The sequence below is a fragment of the Bos taurus genome, chromosome 13 (genome assembly GCF_002263795.3).
Source record: "Bos taurus isolate L1 Dominette 01449 registration number 42190680 breed Hereford chromosome 13, ARS-UCD2.0, whole genome shotgun sequence".
NCBI lineage: Eukaryota > Metazoa > Chordata > Mammalia > Artiodactyla > Bovidae > Bos > Bos taurus.
Genome location: NC_037340.1, coordinates 77767146 through 77788251, shown reverse-complemented (window position 1 = coordinate 77788251; position 21106 = coordinate 77767146). Strand labels below are relative to the sequence as shown.

Sequence of the window (21106 nt, the reverse complement as noted above, 5' to 3'; positions counted from 1 at the left end):
CACAATTCATCTCTTTGTACTTAGAAAGGGACTTTGAAGTAGGAGGATCAAAACTTCTTGAACTTCTCTTTGGAAACTAATGTGAAAATTAAGGTCTTCAAAGTATACTTTAAACTGTCTGTTGCTTTTTAAGGAAGAGCAGCTTAGACTTCTTACTTATCAGGCCATCTCTGTGCCGTCATTTCTTGGCGAATGGAATGATGTGGCTAATTGTCAGGTTGACAGTGGGTTTCCGTCCTGTGGTTTTGAGTTATTTTCCAGGTACAGAGACTGTTTTGTGCCTTTGTCCCCATTACTCTAGCTCTCCCTCGTGACTGGTGTTAAGTATGAGGAACACGTCAGGAACTGGGGGACTTCCCCTAGGGCTTCCCTGGTGGCTCAGATGGTAAAGAATCTGCCTGCCATGAGGGAGGCCTGGGTTCGATCCCTGGGTGGGGAAGATCCCCTGGAGGAGGGCATGACCACTCACTTCAGTGTTTTTGCCTGGAGAATCCCCTGGCGGGCTGCAGTCCGTGGCATTGCAAAGAGTCGGACACGACTGAGCAACTCAGCACAGCACAGCACTGCACCCCAGGCTCCTCCTCCTGCTCAGAGTTTTTCTGTCTGCAAAGCTGCAGGCCTGCCCTGGGGGTCAGACTGCCACCGTAACCTCGTTTACACTGCTGTCTAACGGCAGAGCACAAGCACAGTCAAGTCAGTCAGGCTTTTGGAAGACGGTGAGGAAAGGAAGCTTGTTTCTTGATAATGTATAACCATGAGACTAGTGAGGATGTTTATACTTAGAATTCCTAGAGCGCTGGCAATCAGGTACAGAATTCGTTCTCTCCTCTCTCTCCCCCTCTTTCTCTCTACTGCTCCTCCCTCCCGCCTCTCTGTCTCTCTCCATCAGCCAGTCAGTCATCTTTCTCACAGCCCTTTAGAAACAGAGTAACACTGTTCCGCCTGCCGTTGTGTCCTGTTTAGGAGGACGAGAATTTGCCTGCCCCGGGAGATACAAACCCACAATGAGTTCTGGAGTCACACCTTCTAAGCTCTTGCCCCACCTCTGCAGTCTGCTGGTTTTGTGACTTCAGGCCAGTTTATTGAACATTCTGTACCTCCTTCAGTTTCCTCGCTGGATAATGTCAGTTTCCTACCTCACAGTGAAGTGCTTAGTGAGGTCCTTGGCGATGGTGAACATGCCCAATAAATGTTAACCAGCTACGATGGTGGATAGTCTGCCTGTTGGGAGATTGTAATCTTGGATGTGTTTTCTGGACTAAGTCACAGTCACAGGGTCAGAGCGTGAAAGAGTGGGAGAGGACGTTCAAGGTCACTGCAGCAGCCTCTGTGTTGCACAAGTGGGGGATGGAATCTGAGAGACGTTACAGGGTTGACTTAGTCTCTCTGCGATACCAAGACTAGAGCTGATTCTCAGTCTCGTAATTCTGGGGACTTTTCATCAGTTTTATCAGGGAGTCTCATAAACATGGCATTGAATGATGGTGCTATGATGATACCAGGATTTTTTTTTTTTCCTTTTTCTTTTTTGGTGGGGGATGAGGCAGAGAGAGGTTTGTGTATAAATAGAAAAAGCACACTCAACATACCTATTGTTTTTTATAATGCAGACTACAGTGAATAAGTTAAAAAAAAACAAAAAAACTTGGCAGGTGGGACTGCACCAAAGATAGAAAGCGTGACTGCAGGGGGACATGGGTGTAAAACAGGTGCATCGCTGCTGCCCCTACAGACATGGGCTAGGTAGGGTGTCATATTGGTTTGCTGCTGGGAGAACCAGGCTATATGCAGGTGAGCAGAAAGATAAAACAGATACAAAGGGCATTGTAGATCTGTAACCAGGGTGAAATGGGGCATTGTTACAGGTCAGTTGCTGCTATAGTTTTTGCTTGTTTTATTTTTTTAAGTATGTATTTATTTTGGATTGTAAAACTAATACATTCACTGTTTAAATCTGGAAGATACAGCAAAGCACAAAGAAAATAAAGACAGCCTAAGATCTCAACCCAAAGATAAAATGCTATTAACATTTTGTGCTATTCTTTCTCTCTCTCTTTTTTTTTTGTATGTGTGTAATATTTTAAAAACATATTCGACCTCATATGATATGTACAGTTTGATATACTAACTTCAAGTGTTAAAACAATCCAGAAGAAAAGTGGCTGTCGTGTCTCAGTCCTGTGAGGAAATCTGGACTTCACCACCTGGCGTGGAAGAACATTCTTTATTGGGTGCTGCATACAGTAGCGACGTCTGAAGTGGCCTGTCTGTACTGCACCTTCGCCTTTATCCGAACGACTCGTATTTCCTCCAGAAATAGATGGGGAAACAGTGGAAACAGTGTCAGACTTTATTATTCTGGGCTCCAAAATCACTACAGATGGTGACTGCAGCCATGAAATTAAAAGACGCTTACTTGTTGGAAGGAAAGTTATGACCAACCTAGATAGCATATTCAAAAGCAGAGACATTACTTTGCCAAAAAAGGTCCGTCTAGTCAAGGCTACGGTTTTTCCTGTGGTCATGTATGGATGTGAGAGTTGGACTGTGAAGAAAGCTGAGTGCCGAAGAATTGATGCTTTTGAACTGTGGTGTTGGAGAAGACTCTTGAGAGTCCCTTGGACTGCAAGGAGATCCAACCAGTCCATCCTGAAGGAGATCAGTCCTGGGATTTCTTTGGAAGGAATGATGCTAAAGCTGAAACTCCAATACTTTGGCCACCTGATGGGAAGAACTGACTCATTGGAAAAGACCCTGATGCTGGGAGGGATTGGGGGCAAGAGGAGAAGGGGACGACAGAGGATGAGATGGCTGGATGGCATCACTGACTCGATGGACATGAGTCTGGGTGAACTCCGGGAGTTGGTGATGGACAGGGAGGCCTGGCGTGCTGCGATTTATGGGATCGCAAAGAGTCGGACACGACTGAGCGACTGATCTGATCTGATCTGATCTGATTGGAAGGCTCAGAAATGAAAAAGATAATCATCCTCAAGGAAGTTTTGCCTGGTTCAACAGGCACCACTTGGTCACTTACTTGCTCAGCTCTTGTCTGCTATCTGTCTAATAATATTCCAGGACCAGAGTACAAGCATAATCTGTTAATTTATGTTAAATTAACTGGTTGCCAGATACCGCCAGGTAGCGCCAGTTCACAGCAGAGAGAGCAATCAGTTCTTGCCACAAGAAATTCGTTTTGGTCACATGCAGAAAGGAAAGCCAAATATTCATGGAATGTACATTATAGATACAATGGAAGTCTGATGGTAAGGATTCTTCCCTAGAATATTTTGTGCTTCCCTAGATTCATAAAAGTAGAATTTTAGAAAACAAGAACGGTTGTTAAATAATGGCTATATACGTTGGACTTGGCAATCAATGTGTCTTCTTTGGAGCTAAATATGATCATACTGAGAGATACTGGCAGTAAATTAGCTATTATTAATATCACACTTTAGTTTATTGGAATTGAAAGATATCACTTTCTTTCCTACTTGTGTAGATACATTTAACTTCAGGAATGTGCTTCCATTTAATATTGTATAATTAAAATATTCATCCTTTTAATTTTTGTCCTTAAAACATTACTGTTCTAAGACTGACTCTTTACACTAGAAGCTTTTGAAGATGTTTAAAATGCAGTTCTGAAAAATAGTGGGTTAAAAGTAGCAGTTGTTCTGGGATTGGGGAGTGAGCATGGGGACTGACTAGGAGGGTCTCAGGGAAACTTGAAGGGTGATGGTTGTGTTTCATATCTTAATAGGGATTTGGGTTACACAGGTATGTGCATCTATGAGAACTCAGCAAGTGACGTGTGCTCATTTTATGGAATATTTATGTCGATATTGATCTCTTATTAATGATATGTATGCTGAAGTATTTAGAGGGCAGTATACTGATTTGTGTAATTTGCTTGGAAATGCATGAAAAAAGAAGATGAATTGATGAATAGGTAGATGGATGTATTTGTGATGAGAAAGTTAAGAGTAAGGGAGGGCAGGGGAGAGATGAACTGAGCATTTGGGATTAGCAGATGCAAACTATAATATGGAGAATGGATAAACAGCAAGACCTTGTTGTATATCACAGGGAACTATCTTCAATACCCTGTAATAAACCATAACGGAAAGGAATATATGCATGTATATATGTATGACTGAATCACTTTGCTGTACACCAGAAACTAATATAACATTGTAAATCAACTATATACTTCAAAAGAAAAAAAAAGTAGAATCAAGATGGTGAGTATCTGGGTGTTCACTGTAAAGTTCAACTTTGCTGCATGTTTGAAATTTTTTGCAGTAAATATTGGTTGGAAATGTTATAAATTGGTATTTTTAAGGTTGTAGTTACCATAGGGCAGAAATGGAGCCATTTGAATCTGACCACTGACTTGATGATTTTAATTTTGAGACCGACGGAGAGCAAGTGAAGAATTGTTAACCTCTGTGTCTTCACCACATGAAAGCACTCACAGTCTCTCTCACTGAGTCCACAGATTATTTTTCTGATTATCCTACTGTCCTGGAAATGGCCAAGTAACATAAACGCTGTATAATTGTCAAAGGTAGCACCAGTGTTCATTTCTACATATAATATCCAGTGGGTTCATAAACACTACTTTGCTAAGGCACTTTCTAAGGCTAGTGCTCAGTTCAAACCTATATTTTTCTAGTCTCTTCCCCTACTTTGCAAGCTTCAGTCTGGATGTTTTCAGTTGTCATGACTTGTAGTTCATTAATTCTCCTTTTGTTTTTGCTGTGTCTATGCTGGGAGGGATTGGGGGCAGGAGGAGAAGGGGACGACAGAGGATGAGATGGTTGGATGGCATCACCGACTCGATGGACGTGAGTTTGAGTGAACTCCGGGAGTTGGTGGTGGACAGGGAGGCCTGGCGTGCTGCAATTCATGGGGTTGCAAAGAGTCGGACACGCCTGAGCGACCGAACTGAACTGAATCCAATATTAAACTCACATAGTAAATTCTTAATTTCTTAGTTTTTGAATTTTTATACTTAAAAAAAAATAGATTCCAATTTATGGTGAAATTCTTTTTTCTCCCCATCTTTTTTCTTAATTTTTTTTCTCTCTTTTCTCAAATGTACTTATTTTGAAAACTCATGACTGATGATTCCAATACCTGTATCCCCTGTGGATTATTTTTCCTGTTGTCTGGTTCTTTTGATATTCAATCATCTGGTGTCCTGTCTCTTGGCATGCCTGATAATTTCAATTGAAAATTGGTTGTTGTGTGTAAAAAACTGTAGTTGGCCTTACATGATTTATCCTATGCCTGGCAAATCTCATGGACGGAGGAGCCTGGTAGGCTGCAGTCCATGGGGTCCCTAGGAGTCGGACACGACTGAGCGACTTCACTTTCACTTTTCACTTTCATGCATTGGAGAAGGAAATGGCAACCCACTCTAGTGTTCTTGCCTGGAGAATCCCAGGGATAGGGGAGCCTGGTGGACTGCCATCTCTGGGGTCGCACGGAGTCGGACACGACTGAAGCGACTTAGCAGCAGCAGCAGCAGAGAAGGCTCTGGAGAAGGAAATGGCACCCAACTCCAGTACTCCTGCCTGGAAAATCCCATGGACAGAGGAGCCTGGCAGGCTGCAGTCCATGTGGTCACTAAGAGTCAGACACGACTGAACGACTTCACTTTCATGCATTGGAGAAGGAAATGGCAACCCACTCCAGTGTTCTTGCCTGGAGAATCCCAGGGATGGAGGAGCCTGGTGGGCTGCCGTCTATAGGGTCGCACAGAGTCGGACACGACTGAAGTGACTTAGCAGCAGCAGCAGCAGCAGAGAAGGCTAGCTTCATTTGCTAGGCAAAGCGGATGGGAGCTGATCCCACTATCCTGCCGGGTACCTAGCTGACCACAGCTAGGGTGGGGTTTACTTCTGCTCACCTGCTCTTAGGTCGTAGTCCTGCAGGAGTTCCAGCTGAGAACCTGGGCTGTTTACCTTGGCCCGTCCTCCACGATGTGGCCTGAACTTTGATCTTTGAATCCTCAGCAGAGGGGATGGATAAAAACCCAGCTGTGCTCTTCAGAAGCTTTCTGCTCTCTCAGCCTCTGGACCTGTGCACCTTTGGGATTCTACTGTGCAAGTCTCTTACAGGGAAAACTGGTGCAGTCTTTTTCACTGGGATCCTGGCCCCTTAAGACTCGATTCTTTAGATCTGAGATAACAGCCAGGAGCTCTGCTGATTCCTCTGCCTCTTCGTGGTGTCTTCGTTCCTTTGCCCAGACTGTCTGCCTCCTTTTTCAGCCGTGTTCTTGGTACCCAGAATTGGCAAATACCCTGAAGAACAAACCAGCTTCACTCTGTTGGGCTCACACTGCCAAGGGGTTCTCCCCTTTCCAGGATTTTGTCTCCTTGAGTCCTGGTTACCTCAGCAACTCTCTGAAGTTTTCAACTTTTTTTTCTTTTTCTTTCTTTTGACTTTTCTAGCTGTTCTCTGAGGAATTCCTGGTCTGAAGTAGCTACTTAGTAATAGTTGGAAGCAGACACTTGTTTATATAAATCTTGCTCAAGTGGTTTTATTTTGTAGAAAAGATGGTATTAGTCTTTGCTCCGTTTAAGGAAGACATGTCCAGTTCAAAGGGAATTGAAAAGAAATATGACCTGTTGATTAATCTAAAAGTGAATATATAAGTAAGTTCTCATCACTAGCGTGCTTTTTGTCTAACAGTATTAATGGTTAATTTAAAAGTGTTTTATTTCAGTTGCTAAGTCCTCTCTGGCTCTTTGTGACCCTAGGGACTGGAGCATGCCAGCCCCTTCTGTCCTCTTCTGTTTCCCAGAGTTTGCTCAGATTCATGTCCATTGAGTCAGTGATGCTCTCTAACCATCTCATGCTCTGCCTCCCACTTTTCCTTTTGCCCTCAGTCTTTCCCAGCATCAGGGTGTTTTCTAGTGAATCAGCTCTTCTCATTAGGTGGCCAAAGTACTGGAGCTTCAGCTTCAGTATCAGACCTTCCAATGAATATTCAGGTTGATTTCCTTTAGGATTGACCAGTTTGATCTCCTTGCAGTCCAAGGGACTCTCAAGAGTCTAATCCAGCACCACAATTCAAAAGCATCAATTCTTTGGTGCTCCGCCTTCTTTAGGGTCCAACTCTCACATCTCTGCATGACTGCCGGAAAAACCATAGTTTTGACTATAAAAAAAGAAAATAAATGTTTTATAACACTTATAAGCATTAATCTTGCTGCTGCTGCTAAGTCACTTCAGTCGTGTCCGACTCTGTTCGACCCCATAGACAGCAGTCCACCAGGCTCCCCTGTCCGTGGGATTCTCAAGGCAAGAACACTGGAGTGGGTTGCCATTTCCTTCTCCAATGCATGAAAGTGAAAAGTGAAAGTGAAGTCGCTCAGTTGTGTCAGACTCGTAGCGACCCCATGGACTGCAGCCTACCAGGCTCCTCCATCCATGGGATTTTTCAGGCAAGAGTATTGGAGTGGGTTGCCATTGCCTTCTCCGAAACATTAGTCTTAGGCACAAACAAGTTAAATGGTTTATGTAAGGCAGAGTTTCTCAATACCTGCACCAGTGACATACTGGGTTGGGTAATTCTTTGTTGCTGGGGGCTGTTCTGTGCAGTTTGGAATGTATAGCAGCGTCTCTGGCGTTTTACTTAGTAAGATCCCCTAGCACCTCCTCCCCCAGCTTGGACAACCCAGAATGTCTCCAGATTCTGCCAGGTGTCCCCTGGAGAGCAAAGTCACTCCTGGTTGGGAGCCACTGGTCTAAGAGGAGGGCTTAGTTATCCTAATTTGATATTTTGCCAGAGAAGTGGAATTGAATTTTGATTTACTGGAGTTATTGTCTTTCACCACTGAACTGTTTTCCAGCTGCATTCTTGCCTAATCATTCAGTGGTAGACCCTGGGGCCCTTAAATGGTTATAAGAAGAAATATGTTCAAGAGGGAGGGGGTATAAGTATACTTGATGGCTGGTTTAGGTCCTGATGTGGCAGAAACCAACACAACATTGTAAAGCAGTTATCCTCCAATTAAAAATAAATATAAAAAATAAGAACATCCACCTAAAAAAGAAAAAGAATATATAGATTTTATCACCCTTGGCTTGCCTGTTGTGACTTGGGAGCATAGGTCACTCTTGAAGACAGACTCTTGACTTGCAGGTGATGGTAAGGGGTCCAGCCTGTGTGTGGTGGCTCCTTGGGCTTCTGCAGAACAGTACTGTGGCCATCTGTTTTAACTGTGATCTCACACGTGGCCAGTCTAATCTGACAGGAGCAAATTAACAGGGAGAAGTCTGCTCAGAATGTAAACAGCCCTTTAGAATCTAAGAGACAAAGGGCACAAAGCGGTCAGAATTAGGGCTGAAACTACGGGGTAAAAGTAGAAAAGACAGCTTAGAAGAAAAGTGAGCTGCAGTGGGCTTTCTGACACTGGCAAAAATGACTTAAGCTCTTTGCTTCTCTTTGTCTTACTTGCAGACATTTTACTGTTTTCCAGTTCATTCTGCTTTGATGCCAAGGCTCTTATTAATAATGCATGGCTTTTTTTCTGGTACTCCCTGCCCATCGAGCCTCTTAGGTGCTGAGTCAGAGAAGATTGTTGCGGCAGCTCAGCGCCGTGGAGAGAAGCCCCGAGGCGGTGCTCAAAGGCTGCCCTCTTCCCTGTAGCCGCTCTCACCTTAATTACTCTAAACCTCCTGTTCAGAGGTTGCTCTTTTCTTTCTCTTAAAGGCTTTCAGAACTATCCGGAAATGTCTATGACAGAAGGTTTTTGAGAGCTCTTAAAAAGCTGGGTCTGAAAAAGAAAAAAAAATTGGTCTGAATGTTAATGTGAACTGCATTTGATTTCTGGGACAATACTGTCCTTTATTTCAGCACTTTTCTAGCTGTTGCCTGGATACGTCGATCCTGAGATCCCTGATATCTGTTTTGTACGATTTAAAATGATATTTTCGCCTAACCTTTTTATAGGCAGCTGCTAGGAGTCAGACAGACGTAAAAGAACGGGACAAGTAATTAATTGCCCGGGGAGCACTCGGGTGCAGGCTTGGAGCCAACATTTTCCTCCCCGCCCTTTGCCAGCCCACGGCCTTCTGGATGGCCACTCAGAGCCTGACCTTTGAGAGCCCAGCCACTGCTGTGCCTGTGGTTGTCAAAGGCAGGTCTGTCCGGGCCACAGTTTTATTTCTGGTCGGTTAGGAAGTGGCCGTGTTGGTATGGGCTCTGCGAACAGAGAAACTGTGGAAGCTGCGGGGTTTGTGGTGCAGGTGGAGGGGAGAGCGAGGGTGCACACCTGCTGCCGCTCTGGTGCAGGCAGTCACGTGGGGAAGGGCTGGCGAGGGCTTGGACATGCCCTGCAGCCTCTTTCTCAAGTCAGCCTTTAAACCACGACACATCTGAACAAACTCGTTAAATCAGTTTATTGACCCGCTGCGGTGCGTTTTTAAATGCTGATTTCCCCAGAATGATCGTCCTCTTTGTTACCCCAGGTTTTAAAGGTAGCTTAGAAGTTATTTACCTCTCTTCACAATCAGAAATAACAATATGGATAAAAAGAATACTCGAGTGTAAACTCACAAATAATCATCACAGTTTTTTTTTTTCTGGAAGATTATCCTAAAACAAAAGGCTTACGAAAATAACAACTGGGACTCATGCGGAAGGCCCACTCCGTTCTAATCGCTAACTTTGGAGTCTGAGATTTGTTCTTTCCAACCTTCAGCAGGCCTGTGAGATGCCCAGTCTTGAGCTGCAGACCACACGGCCGAGCTGGGTGCAGACTCAGCCATTGGTCTTAGCTGAATGGAAGGCTAATCCTACCCCATTTCGCTTCCTCTCTGTTCACAGAGAAAGGAGATAGCGTTATTTGAACAAGCTGCTCTTCAGTGTGTCATTTAAGTCTACACGGAAGCCTTGACCGTTTTCTGTTATAGCACCGATAATATTGCACAGCACATCATTAATTTGCACGCTCATGTTCTTGGTGTTGTATGTGGCCTCCATCAGTTCAGGGACCAATTTTTTTTTTTAATTAAAAGAAATTCTAAGCTAGCATGTGAGTGCCAACCATACACAAGGTCCTGCTCTTCGAGCTTTGTGGGTGTTACTCCTCTTCCTTACCTGATGGGGTAGGTGTTATTTCCTTCATTTTACAGGTGAGGAAACTGAGGTATAGAGAGTCTAGGTGACTTGACCGTGGTTCTTTTTTTCTTTAATTGGTTAATTGTATTTTTGGCTGTGCTGGGTCTTCGTTGCCGTGCGCCGGGCTCTTGTTGCAGTTGTGGACTTCTCTTGTCATGGGTCACGGGCTCCAGGGTTCTCGGGCTTCAGTGGCTGTGGCTCATGGGCTGAGTTGCCCACAGCATGTGGGATCTTCCTGGACCAGGGATCGAACCTGTGTCCTCTGCATTGGCAGGCAGAGGAGTCCTTGATTAAAGTCAGCACGCAAGCCCAGGTTATCTTATTCTGGAGGCCAGGCTCTTAAATGCTAAGATATAGTCCCATTTTAATGTGTTTGGATCCCCATTGCTTTGTAGTACAAGCTTAAATATTGATGAGTGGTTAGATTAAAAAGTTAATGAATATAAAAGCAACTCCTTGGAGGCTGGGGAGAATGAAACTCTGATTTTAGAACATATTTTCCTTTTTCAGGTAGATGAGAGGGTATAAATGCTGGTAAGGACTGGACAGGCCCTGATGAGGATTAGAGTCAATTTAGAAGATGTATTCTGTTGAAAGGGGATAGCCAATAGGCTACGCAGCACTGAAATTTCAAGAGAATCTAGAAATCTGGATTGAATAATAATAATAGCAAATATTTAAATAAATCTAGTGTTTATTATGTTCTGGGCTTTATTCTTAGTATGTGACAAATGTTAACTCATTTAATCCTAAATGAGATAGGAGTATTATTATTCTTATTTTATAGATGAAGAAACTGAGGCACAGAATGGTTTTTTGTTTTTTTTTTTTTAATTTGCCCAAGGTCATTTAGCTGACTGGCAATTATCCCTAGGTAGTTTTCTTCTGAAATTGTTACTTTTAACCACTAAATTGTCTGGCAGTTAAATCACGTTCGAAAGTGAAAGGAAAACCAGAAGACGTCTGATCAGCCAGACAACACGTCTGCGTGTAGATAATTTGCAGCTTCTCATCTGAACCTTAGCTTTTTGTGAGATGAAAACAATTTATTTCTAAGATAATTGCTTTCCTTAATCATTCTTAGTTGGCAATTTTTATCTGTTGTATACAAGCTTACTTCTAAGTCATTTCAGGTATCCTAGTGTTGTTAAATATCAAAACTCTGTTAAACCCTCTACCAGTAGGGCTGGTTTGCTACTGGATAAATTCAAAACCTGGAGTTCTTACAGATTTCAGGTTTCCTTGGTATTTTTGATAGTGGGGGAAAAAAGTTACCATCTTTCTAACATTTTAAACTTTACTTGCAGGATGCATTTTTCTTCTTTAAAATATTGCTTATAAAAACTAGAGTTTCCAATTTTGTTAGCACAGGGTTGGTCGATTTTTTTGTTGGTTTTCTTTTTTTTTTTTTTTGGCGAACGTCACTTCTTTACTTCTTTAAAACAGGATTTTTCTTCCTCTAGTTCTGGTCATTTCAGCTAAAAGGGTGATAATGGAAAGCAATGTTAATGGGCTATTGGAATAGAATAACCAGAAATGTATAAGTTAAGATGTTGATTTTTGAAGTTTAAAAATTGTTTAATAGGATATGAATAAATTGAAGATTTACAGCTTAAAACAGGTTTTGAATTGTGAGCACATATGGTATTTATTACTTAATTGAAACTCTAGGCTGGTGTTTCGATTATTGAGAAATTTAGCTTTAGAAGTATTTGTCTCTGTTTGAAATGTTAGAAGCCAGTGTTGTGTTTCAGATTCTTTTAAAGTATGGATCCTAATTTCCCCCCATCTCTTTTGTTAATTATTTGATTTTTACCCCCAACGATTAGAACAGAAATCTTGAATTTGGCCATAGGCTAACAAACTGTACCACACCTGCTCTTTGAACCATATTTAACAAAATCTTTATTGGGTTGCTACGGTATGCCAGGCACTGTTGTAGACATTGGGATAATAAACAAAACATACCAAAAAAAAAAAATCTCTGCCCTCATGGAGCTAATATTCTAATGTGTAGTTGGTCAAATCAGACAGAAAAAGAAAATCATGAATCAGATGATTAGTGATATGGAGAAAGATAATTGGTGGGGGGGAAGGCGTGGATATGTGGGGGTTTTTTGAGACGGGGGAGGGTTGCCATTTGAAATGAAGTTTGGTTCAGGCAGGTCCTGCCCGAGTTGGATGAGCAAGCCGTGTGGTTGTCTGCTGCAGAGCAGCCCCACCAGAGAGCCACGTGGGCAGGGCTTCAAGGGGCCAGCTTGCCTGGTACCCTTGAAACAGCAAGGAAGCCGCGGTGAGTGAGGCAGAGAGTGAAAAGAGATGGTGGCAGAAGGGTGACGATGAGATGCAGATCTTTGCGAGCCGGGATGGGCCGACTGACTCAGTGAAGGGCCAAGTGTGTGAGTTTTAGGCCTTGTGGTCCCTATGGTAGCCACTCCGCTCCGCCTTGCAGCTTGTAGCACTGAAGCAGCCATAGACAATACAGAAACCAGCTGGCCATGTGCCAGTAATACTTCATTTATAGAAACAGGCAGTGGCCCCCAACATTTGCTGACTCCTGGTTTAGAGCCTTGGAGACCATTGTCCGGAGTTGGACTTCTTCTCAGTGAAATGAGAATTCACTGGAGGGCTTTGAATAGAGAGGAGTGAGATCATTTGACTGCTGTTTCAAAAGGATCCTGCTGCCTGCCTTGACATCCCTGCCTATGAAGGGGTGATGAGGGTGAAAGGGTAGAGTTACCACTAACCAGGATAGGAGGACCACAGTGGAGCAGGTTCGTGGGGGAACGACCGTGCTTTGGCTTTGGACCAGTTGAGTTTGGACATCCAGGTGGAGACGTGGACGATGTAATTGGTATACGAACAAGGTGTTCAGGGAGCGTTCCAGGCTGAACTTACATGTGGTATGTGAGGTCCTGAGGCTGGATAAGCAAAGCAGCATGGTAGCAGCAGTTAGCTTTGTCTGCACTGCTTCGACACTTTGGGAGTTTTGACTCTTTCAACTCTTAAATGATTTGATTTTAATATTGTTTAAAAATTTTTTTTTATTGAGGTGTAGTTGATTTACAGTATCTTGTAGGTTTCAGGTGTATAGCACAGTGATTCAATTGTGTGTGTGTGTGTGTGTGTGTGTGTGTGTGTGTGTGTGCGCGCGCTTTTTCAGATTCTTTTCCCTTATAGGTTGTTACCTAATACTGAGTATATTTCCCTGTGGTATACAGTAGGGAGGGTCCTTCATTGACCTTAAATGAATTTTAGAGAAAACTTGTGCCCCTTTGGTTCGGTTTATTATTTATCACCTATAATTTTATTGTTATAATTCTGCTTTTTTACATACGGCTTTTTAAAAATTGTGATACAAGCAAAGTTAAAATTTACTGTTGTAACCTCCTTAAGTATAAAATCCAGCAGCATTAAGTACCTTCACAGTATTGTGCAGACACCACCACTGTCCATATCCAGAACCTTTTCATCATCCCAGAGACTCCACTCTTGAAACAAGTCCGCAGCCCCACTTTCTGCGGGCCCTTGGTCGTCACATTTCTGCTCTGTTCCTCTGAGTTTGTCTATCCCAGGTACCGCATGTAAGCAGATCATATGGCGTTTGTGGTTTTGTCTCTGACTTAGCGGAATGTTTTCCAGGTTTATCCTTGTCATAGCACGTGTCAGTGCTGTTATTACTTTTTGAAACTTCTTGGAATAGTTAATACAGACTTCTTGTACTGAGTCTTATTTCTAAGAGGAGTTCTTTGCTGCACAGCAGTCTCGAAACCCATCCTTACCATCCAGAACACCCAGGGTCCCTGTGTCTGGAACTTGGAGGGTTGGTGAGTGACTTCTGCAGCCTGTGCAGCCCTCTTTATTTGTGCTAGAGGAAGGACAGTGACCATGGCAGTGCTTAGAGACGGTTTCTCTGTGGCCAACATGACTTGATGATATTGTATGGCATGTTTAATCACAGGTTAAGCTTGTCTCATTTGGAATAGATAGAAAACCTGAAAAAGTGGCACTATAAAGGAAATGGTCAAGATTCCTTCTGGAAGAGGGTGGAGAGGTATTTGAGGGAGTGGAATTCTTCAACTGGCTCCTCTGACAAATTGCTGAGCTTGGGGGCAGGTCCTGTAAGCCTGCCCCTCCCGTCAAAGCAGTTACAGTGTCATTTGCCGCGTCTCCTGAGTTACCTCCTCACTGTTTGCCTGATGACAGCAGTGTTTATGGCACTGTGTGCATTGAGGAAGAATCTGGCTGTCCTTTGGGCTTGGGGGTTAAGTCCACTGTGAGCTCAGCCCACATGTGAGCAAGGTGATATTTGTTTAACCAGCATTAGGTCTCACTCGGAGAAGGCGATGGCACCCCACTCCAGTACTCCTGCCTGGAAAATCCCATGGACAGAGGAGCCTGGTGGGCTGCCGTCTATGGGGTTGTACAGAGTCGGACACGACTGAAGCGACTTAGCAGCAGCCAGCAGCAACAGCAGCAGCAGGTCTCACTGGTAAGGCTCAGTGATGTTCCTGCCTGTAGCAGCAGAGAATGACAGATAGAAGAGAACAATGAAGGATAGAATGAAAATGAATGTTCACCTTGACTTCAGAATTGGCAATTGCAGAAAAGCCTTAAGAACAGATTAGTTTAAAAAAAAAAATTGAAGAACAAAATTGGAGACGAGGTCTTTTTCAAGACACAGTCCCAGTTTAGTGGCTACAGCGGATCTTTCAGGTCATTTCCCATAATTCATCCCAGCAGTGCTGAAAACAGTCAGCTATGATGAGAGGTGAAAAGGATGATCACAGTATCCATTGTTCTTTCCTTTTGAATCGTAGTTGGCTTTGGGTCTTGGCCCTGCTGCTGCTGCTGCTGCTAAGTCTCTTCAGTCGTGTCCGACCCCAGAGACGGCAGCCCACCAGGCTCCCCCATCCCTGGGATTCTCCAGGCAAGAACACTGGAGTGGGTTGCCATTTCCTTTTCCAATGCATGAAAGTGAAAAGTGAAAGTGAAGTCGCTCAGTCGTGTCCGACTCTTTGTGACCCCATGGACTGCAGCCCACCAGGCTCCTCCGTCCGTGGGATTTTCCAGGCCATTGCCTTCTCCAGTAGGGTCTTGGCCCTAGGTTTTAAATTTTTTTTTCTTCTTTTATCAAGTGGGCAAAGGATGAAATTATTGTATCTGGCAGGTTGGAGGGGCCTTTGCTTGGGGCTCCAGGAACCCAAGAACTTTTCATTTTTACCCCTGTTGGCAGTAACAGCAGTAACAGCGTGTGTTGAAGAATATATGGAGGCCAAGGGTCTCCACCGTCTTAGTGGCATGATGAATGGGAACTTTTAAGCCAGGTCAGAGCAGTGATGGACTCCCAGGTTGCTTTTCTATAAAATGGAAATACTAATACTTACTTGATCAAAATGAAATGAAACCCTCTGGTCCCTTCATTTTCTTCTCGATCAAAGCTTGTGCAAGGAGGGATTTGGGAGGGAGTGTGTCCTTCTTACCCTGTTGCATCTGTGTCACTTCACCCTTCCAAAGACCTGGGGAGCTCCTGGATGGCTTCCAGGGCTCAGCGATTATGTGTTTTAGCAGCCTTACGTTGGGAGGCATTTTTCAGGACCTCGTGGCCAGCTGATTATAAGTCTTGCCCTTCAGAGGCATGCCCGCCAGTACCAAAGGGTGTATCCATTAAGGATGCCCCGCTGGCGTCTAGCTGATGGCTACACTGGGAACGCACGTGCCTCCTTAGAACAGTAGGCGAAGAAACTCAGAAAGGGCCTAAACTCTTTTTCAGCCCAATTATATTCCACCTGTCCTGGGCTCTAATTAATGCCATGACATGCCTTCCATCCTGTCTGAGTTCCAGGTTCTGCTTTTCTTTCTTGCTTCCCTTGGGCTGTCTCTGGGAAATTAGTAACCAAGTTGACCTTCATCTTCTAATTTAGCCCAGGAGCCCTCGGCTGTATCTGATTGGCATCTGGGCAGGGGTAAGATCTAGGCTCTCTTCCAGTGCCGTCTGATTCTCTACCGGGCCGTTCTTGGCTCTGAAGAAATAAAATTTGTTTATTCTGAGTCCTAGGGTGGAAACGGTCTTTAAAGCACATGATCACATTTGTTTTAAAAGATATTTCTCCTGTCATCAAATCCGTATGTAATTTTGGAGAGTGTGACTTATTTTGTATCGTGTTCTGGTTATATTTTATTCTTTGTGCATAATAAACGATAAAAGGCTGCATAACAATAAAAAAAAGTTTCAACTCTTTTCCTCAGTAGACAGTTCCACTTCAGAAATCAGACAAGGATCAAGTAAAATTAAAAAAGCTTGACTTTAACATAATCACCAAGGGTTTCCACCTAGCATTTAGGATTAGAGATTTGTGTGTTTACGGTCTAAACGGTGTGAAATGGGATTCAGAAAAAGGTAGAAATGTTAGTGCACTTTAGTTAGTGTTGAAGTTGCTGGTGGATTGAAGATTTGTGTTGTCGGAAACACTGCTTTGGGGAAACTAGAGTGGAGTCGCCGTGCTGGGGGGCGGGGAGGGGTGGAAGGACCTCGAGAACCTTTTTCCAGGAGGGCCTACCGTGTGACCTCAGGGCCAGACTCTGGGGAGGGAGACTACTCGAAGAGTTCTCATACCCAGGACGAACTTGTGCTGGAGCTGAGTGTGGATCATCTTCGCACGATAGGTGGTGTGGTTGTGGTCATCTTTGAAGCCGGTGATTCCCTTTCTAGCCCACGCTCCCTGACTGACATCAGAAAGGTATAGCGTTTTCTGGCTGATACTCTTCAAAGTGCCTCTGAAAAGATTGCGTAAATGCCCCTGGGAAAAAAGACGTCATCAAAACTGAAGCATCTTTTTTAAAAAAAATAGGCACGCACACACCTCGTAGGCTGCTATTAGAAGGGCACAGCCCCAGAATTAGAGCGATGATGCCTTTGTGTTGTAGAGGAACATGGAAGTATTATAATTCTCTGCTTTCCTGGATGACTTTCCCTCCTTACTCACCAGAAAGCAGCAGGGACTAGTCATCTTGGAGAATGAATGCCATCGTGGTTCCTTTAAAGGGTGAAGACTATTGTTACTTGGCTTTTTTGTCTCTCCTTCCTTTGAGATGGGGCCAGGACAGGCTGGTCACAGCCTTGTGTCCCTTGCACCTGCCTCCCCTCCAGCCAGCTTCCTACTCGTTCTGCGTGTGGCAGCCCTAGCGCTAGTACAGAGGGCCTTCACAGACCTCACAGCCCCGGCGCAGCTGCCAGGGGCAAACAGTGTGCTCAGGAGAGCAGCGGGGCTTTTTAAAGGAGGAGATCAGTTCGCATGTACAGTCAACACTGGGTCTTGAAGGGACTCATTCATCCTTCTCTCTTTCTCTCTCTCTCTCTGTTTTTTTTTTTGGTGGCGGGCGAAGGTGATAAAGTTGGTACAATCTCCAGTCAGTAGCTTAACTTCATCTCTGCTTTTATTACCACTCCCAGCATAAATTATTTAATGCAAAGGCAGGCATAATCTCATAAAATTACTTAGCATTAGTATCCTGCTGTGAGCATCATATTCTCATGTTGTGCTCTAACCACAGATTAGCAGAAGACACTTTAAGAAATTCTTCTGTGGATCCACTTGGAGAGGTCATATGGGTAGAAGGTGACCATTGGAACTCCTGGATTTTTTTTTTTTCTTTTGGGTGAGTTTTTCTTTTATTCTTATGTAATTCATTGCTCTACTAGAACAGTGTTTTTTTTTTTAACCCACTTCTTACCTGATAATATTTCAATTCCTTAAAAATTTGCCAGTGACCCCATCTGTAGACTTGAGTCATTTTATGAGCAGGGATCCAGAAAGTGCAAGACTTTGTCTGGGGAGCTAGAGTTGGGGTAGGAGGAGGCAAGGCAGTAATAAAACTTCAGTCAAAAGATCCAGGGCCTACGGTTGAGTTCAAGAACTAGGTTTGTTTCAGGGTGGCCTCAGAGTACAGCGACCCTACTCTTAAGATGAAGTCACTCGCTCACTCCTTTAATGATCTGCCTGATTGCTGAAGTCAAGTCTGGAGCTGAAAATTATGCTCCTTTTAACAGGGATCTAATTGTGAAAAGCACAGATGGCCACTGACGGTTTACAAATGTTGGGCATTTGCTGATTTAAAAAATAACTGTGAGAAGGAAAAACCAAGGTGAGAAGAGAGACAGAAAACCAAGTGGGCACATTAGGCTTTGGATTGTCAGACAGCAAAAGACCAAAAAAGAAAACCCAGGCAGTACTGTTCGCTCAGTTAGTTCTCGCTCACGGTTCAGGTTTTCCTCCCGGTACGCTGAACCCCTAGTGCATCCACTGTAATAGTTTTTGGTCAGAGGCACCTACTAACAAATCCACAGGGTCATCAGAGGCACCTACTAACAAATCCACAGGGTCATAAGCAACTCCGAAGGCCTGGAGAGCCTGCGTAGTTGGGCGTGGTGGGAAATGGTAATTGGCCTCTGCTAGGATTCCTATCCCTTGATAAACTTACTCCCTCTGGCAGTCTTGTTAATACTTAAAGTGCTAAATCTATTACAGAGGACAATTTAATTTAATTTAATTTTCATGACATTTCAGTCCTATATGGTTGCCAAGCAGAACTATTGCTGTCTTTCAGTCGCTAAGTCGTGTCTGACTCTTTGCAACCCCAGAGACTGTAGCACGCCAGACTCCTCTGTCCTCCACTATCTCCCAGAGTTTGCTCAGATTGATGTCCACAGAGTCGGTGATACTGTCTAATCATCTCACCCTCTGATGCCCCCTTCTCCTTTTGCCTTCAATCTTTGTCAGTATCAGAGTCTTTTCCAACGAGTCGGCTCTTTGCATCAGGTGGCCAGAGTATTGCAGCTTAGCTTCAACATCAGTCCTTCCAGTGAATATTCAGGTTTGACTTCCTTTAGGATTGACTGGTTTGATCTCCATGCAGTCCAAGGGACTCTCAAGAATCTTCTCCGGCACTACCATTCAAAAGCATCAATTCTTTGACGCTCAGCCTTCTTTATGATCCAACTCTCACAGCACAGAGTCAGTGTCTTAAGGTCTTTGGGGAAAACTGCAGTTTTTTTATTGTGGGGTGTGCACACGTAGCGATTGGCCTAGAGAATAAATCCGATCTCAGAAATTAGTCAATTTTTCATTTGGTGAACCTTCAAATGTAACTGAAGAGAGCCACAATGTGTGAAGGGAGAGGGGAGGCACAGCTGGGTTTGGTCTTCCCTGAAATCTTTTCTCCTCCCCTCCCTATTCACCCCAAACACATGCTTTTTCTCAGTGAAGGTCCAGGCAGTGGAAGCAGCCCTGTCTGAGATCCTGGAGGACTGCTGATGTCCCTTGTGGCTGGAATTGGGGCGTGGCAAGATCTGAAATTGCAGCGACAGGGGACAGGTTTTATGAACACTGAGTCACCTAAGCATAAGGAATTTAGAACTTACCTTAAAGGCTGTGGAAAGCCATTCAGAGATTAAGTGAGGGAGCAACAGGAAGATTTACGTATAATTTCTCTTCGGTTCTCCTGAGATAAAGAATAAGTGCAATTTTGGGTTCCAAAAATAAAGAATTGGGGAGTGAGGGGCATAGAATAGCCACTGAATGCTCTAAGTTTGTATGTGACCATTACCAAGGTATTTATCCCTGTATTATAATTTATGACACGTTTAGAGAATTCTTAGTGCAGTATTACTATAACTTAGATTTAGTTGGCATTTTAGGTACATCCAAAATCAGACTTTGCCCCCAAATTTTTATTATGAAAAAAATTCAAGCATGCAGGAAAGTTAAAAGAATCACACAGTGAACACATGACCCTCCATCTAGAGTCTACAGTTTTTACCACTTTGCTTTTATTTAACTCTGGCTTTCTTTTTCCTCTGAACCATGTAAAATTAAATTGTAAGTAGACATCAAGATATTTAAATACCTCAGCAGACATCTCTTTAAAAAATAAGGATATTCTCCTGTATAACCACACTACTATTACTGCAACTAACACAATTAACAGTACTTTCATAATGTCTTCCAGTGTCTAACCCGTATCCCAACTGCCCCAGTGGTGCTGAAAGTGTTATTTACAGCTGCCCTCCCCCAGTCGCGTATTTTCATATTTGATTATTTATAGCTGCCCTCCCCCAGCCCCCTCCCCCAGTCGCGTATTTTCATATTTGATTATGTCTTTTTGGTCTCAGTCTGTAGCTGCCTGCCCCCTCCTCAACCTCCAGTACATTTTTGAAGAGTCTAGGCCAATTGTTTCATAGAATGTCCTACAATCTGGAACTGCCTGGTGTCCATTTGATGTGTTCCTTAATCCTTTGTATTTTTTATAAACCGGAAGATCGGAACTCTTGATTAGATGTAGGTTAAAAGTTTTTGGCAGGAATACTCTTAAAGGTAATGTTACCTTGTTTTAATGTTAGCGATGCCCACTTTGATCTCTTGGTCAAGAATGCCGGTCGGCTCTCCCCATTGTAAACGTGTATTTTTGCCCTTAGCCATCAGGTGACCTGTGGGAAGTGTGTGTAATGTTCCAGAGTAGTCTCACGAGTTTTGACCGCAGTTGACACGCTACAGCATTCCCTCATGGAGTGGGTTGGCCCTCATGTTTCTGTGGACTTGGTGGGCCTTGCATTGCTGTAGCACGTGAGCGTCACTTAGCTGGAGAAAGAAGAGTTAACGTCTGCTCATCCTGGGTCAAGCGAAAGACAAAGCCGTTATTACAGATGACAGAAAATGAGTGCTCAGAAGACCCCTTTCTAGCACTACAGTTTGAGTTTGCTAAAGACAGACCATCTGGTCTGGAGGAAGGGCGTCATACCCACAGGGTGTTAAGGAAAGACCTTATTCTGCTGAATGTTTATGCCTCCGAGTCAAGGCATTTCCATGTGCTTTCTTTGATAATTTTTGACCTTCTGTAGAAACCACGGCTCTGATTCCATGTATTTGACAACCGGGGTGCTCATTTCAGCTAGAACGTTGCCTTCTGGAA

The 21106-nt window shown here is 43.8% G+C and overlaps 1 protein-coding gene across 2 annotated transcripts in view; it reads left to right on the top strand.

Annotated features, from left to right (window-relative positions):
* The window catches only part of B4GALT5 (beta-1,4-galactosyltransferase 5), a 77316-nt gene that overhangs the window by 22168 nt on the left and 34042 nt on the right, over positions 1-21106 (top strand). Inside the window, exon 1 of one of the 2 annotated variants that reach the window (XM_059893079.1) lies at positions 17693-17797. The exons of the other annotated variant lie outside the window; for it this stretch is intronic. The gene's annotated coding sequence lies outside the window, so the exon portion shown is untranslated. Of the gene's footprint in view, positions 1-17692; positions 17798-21106 lie in introns of those variants that run through there. 2 annotated transcript variants of the gene reach the window in all.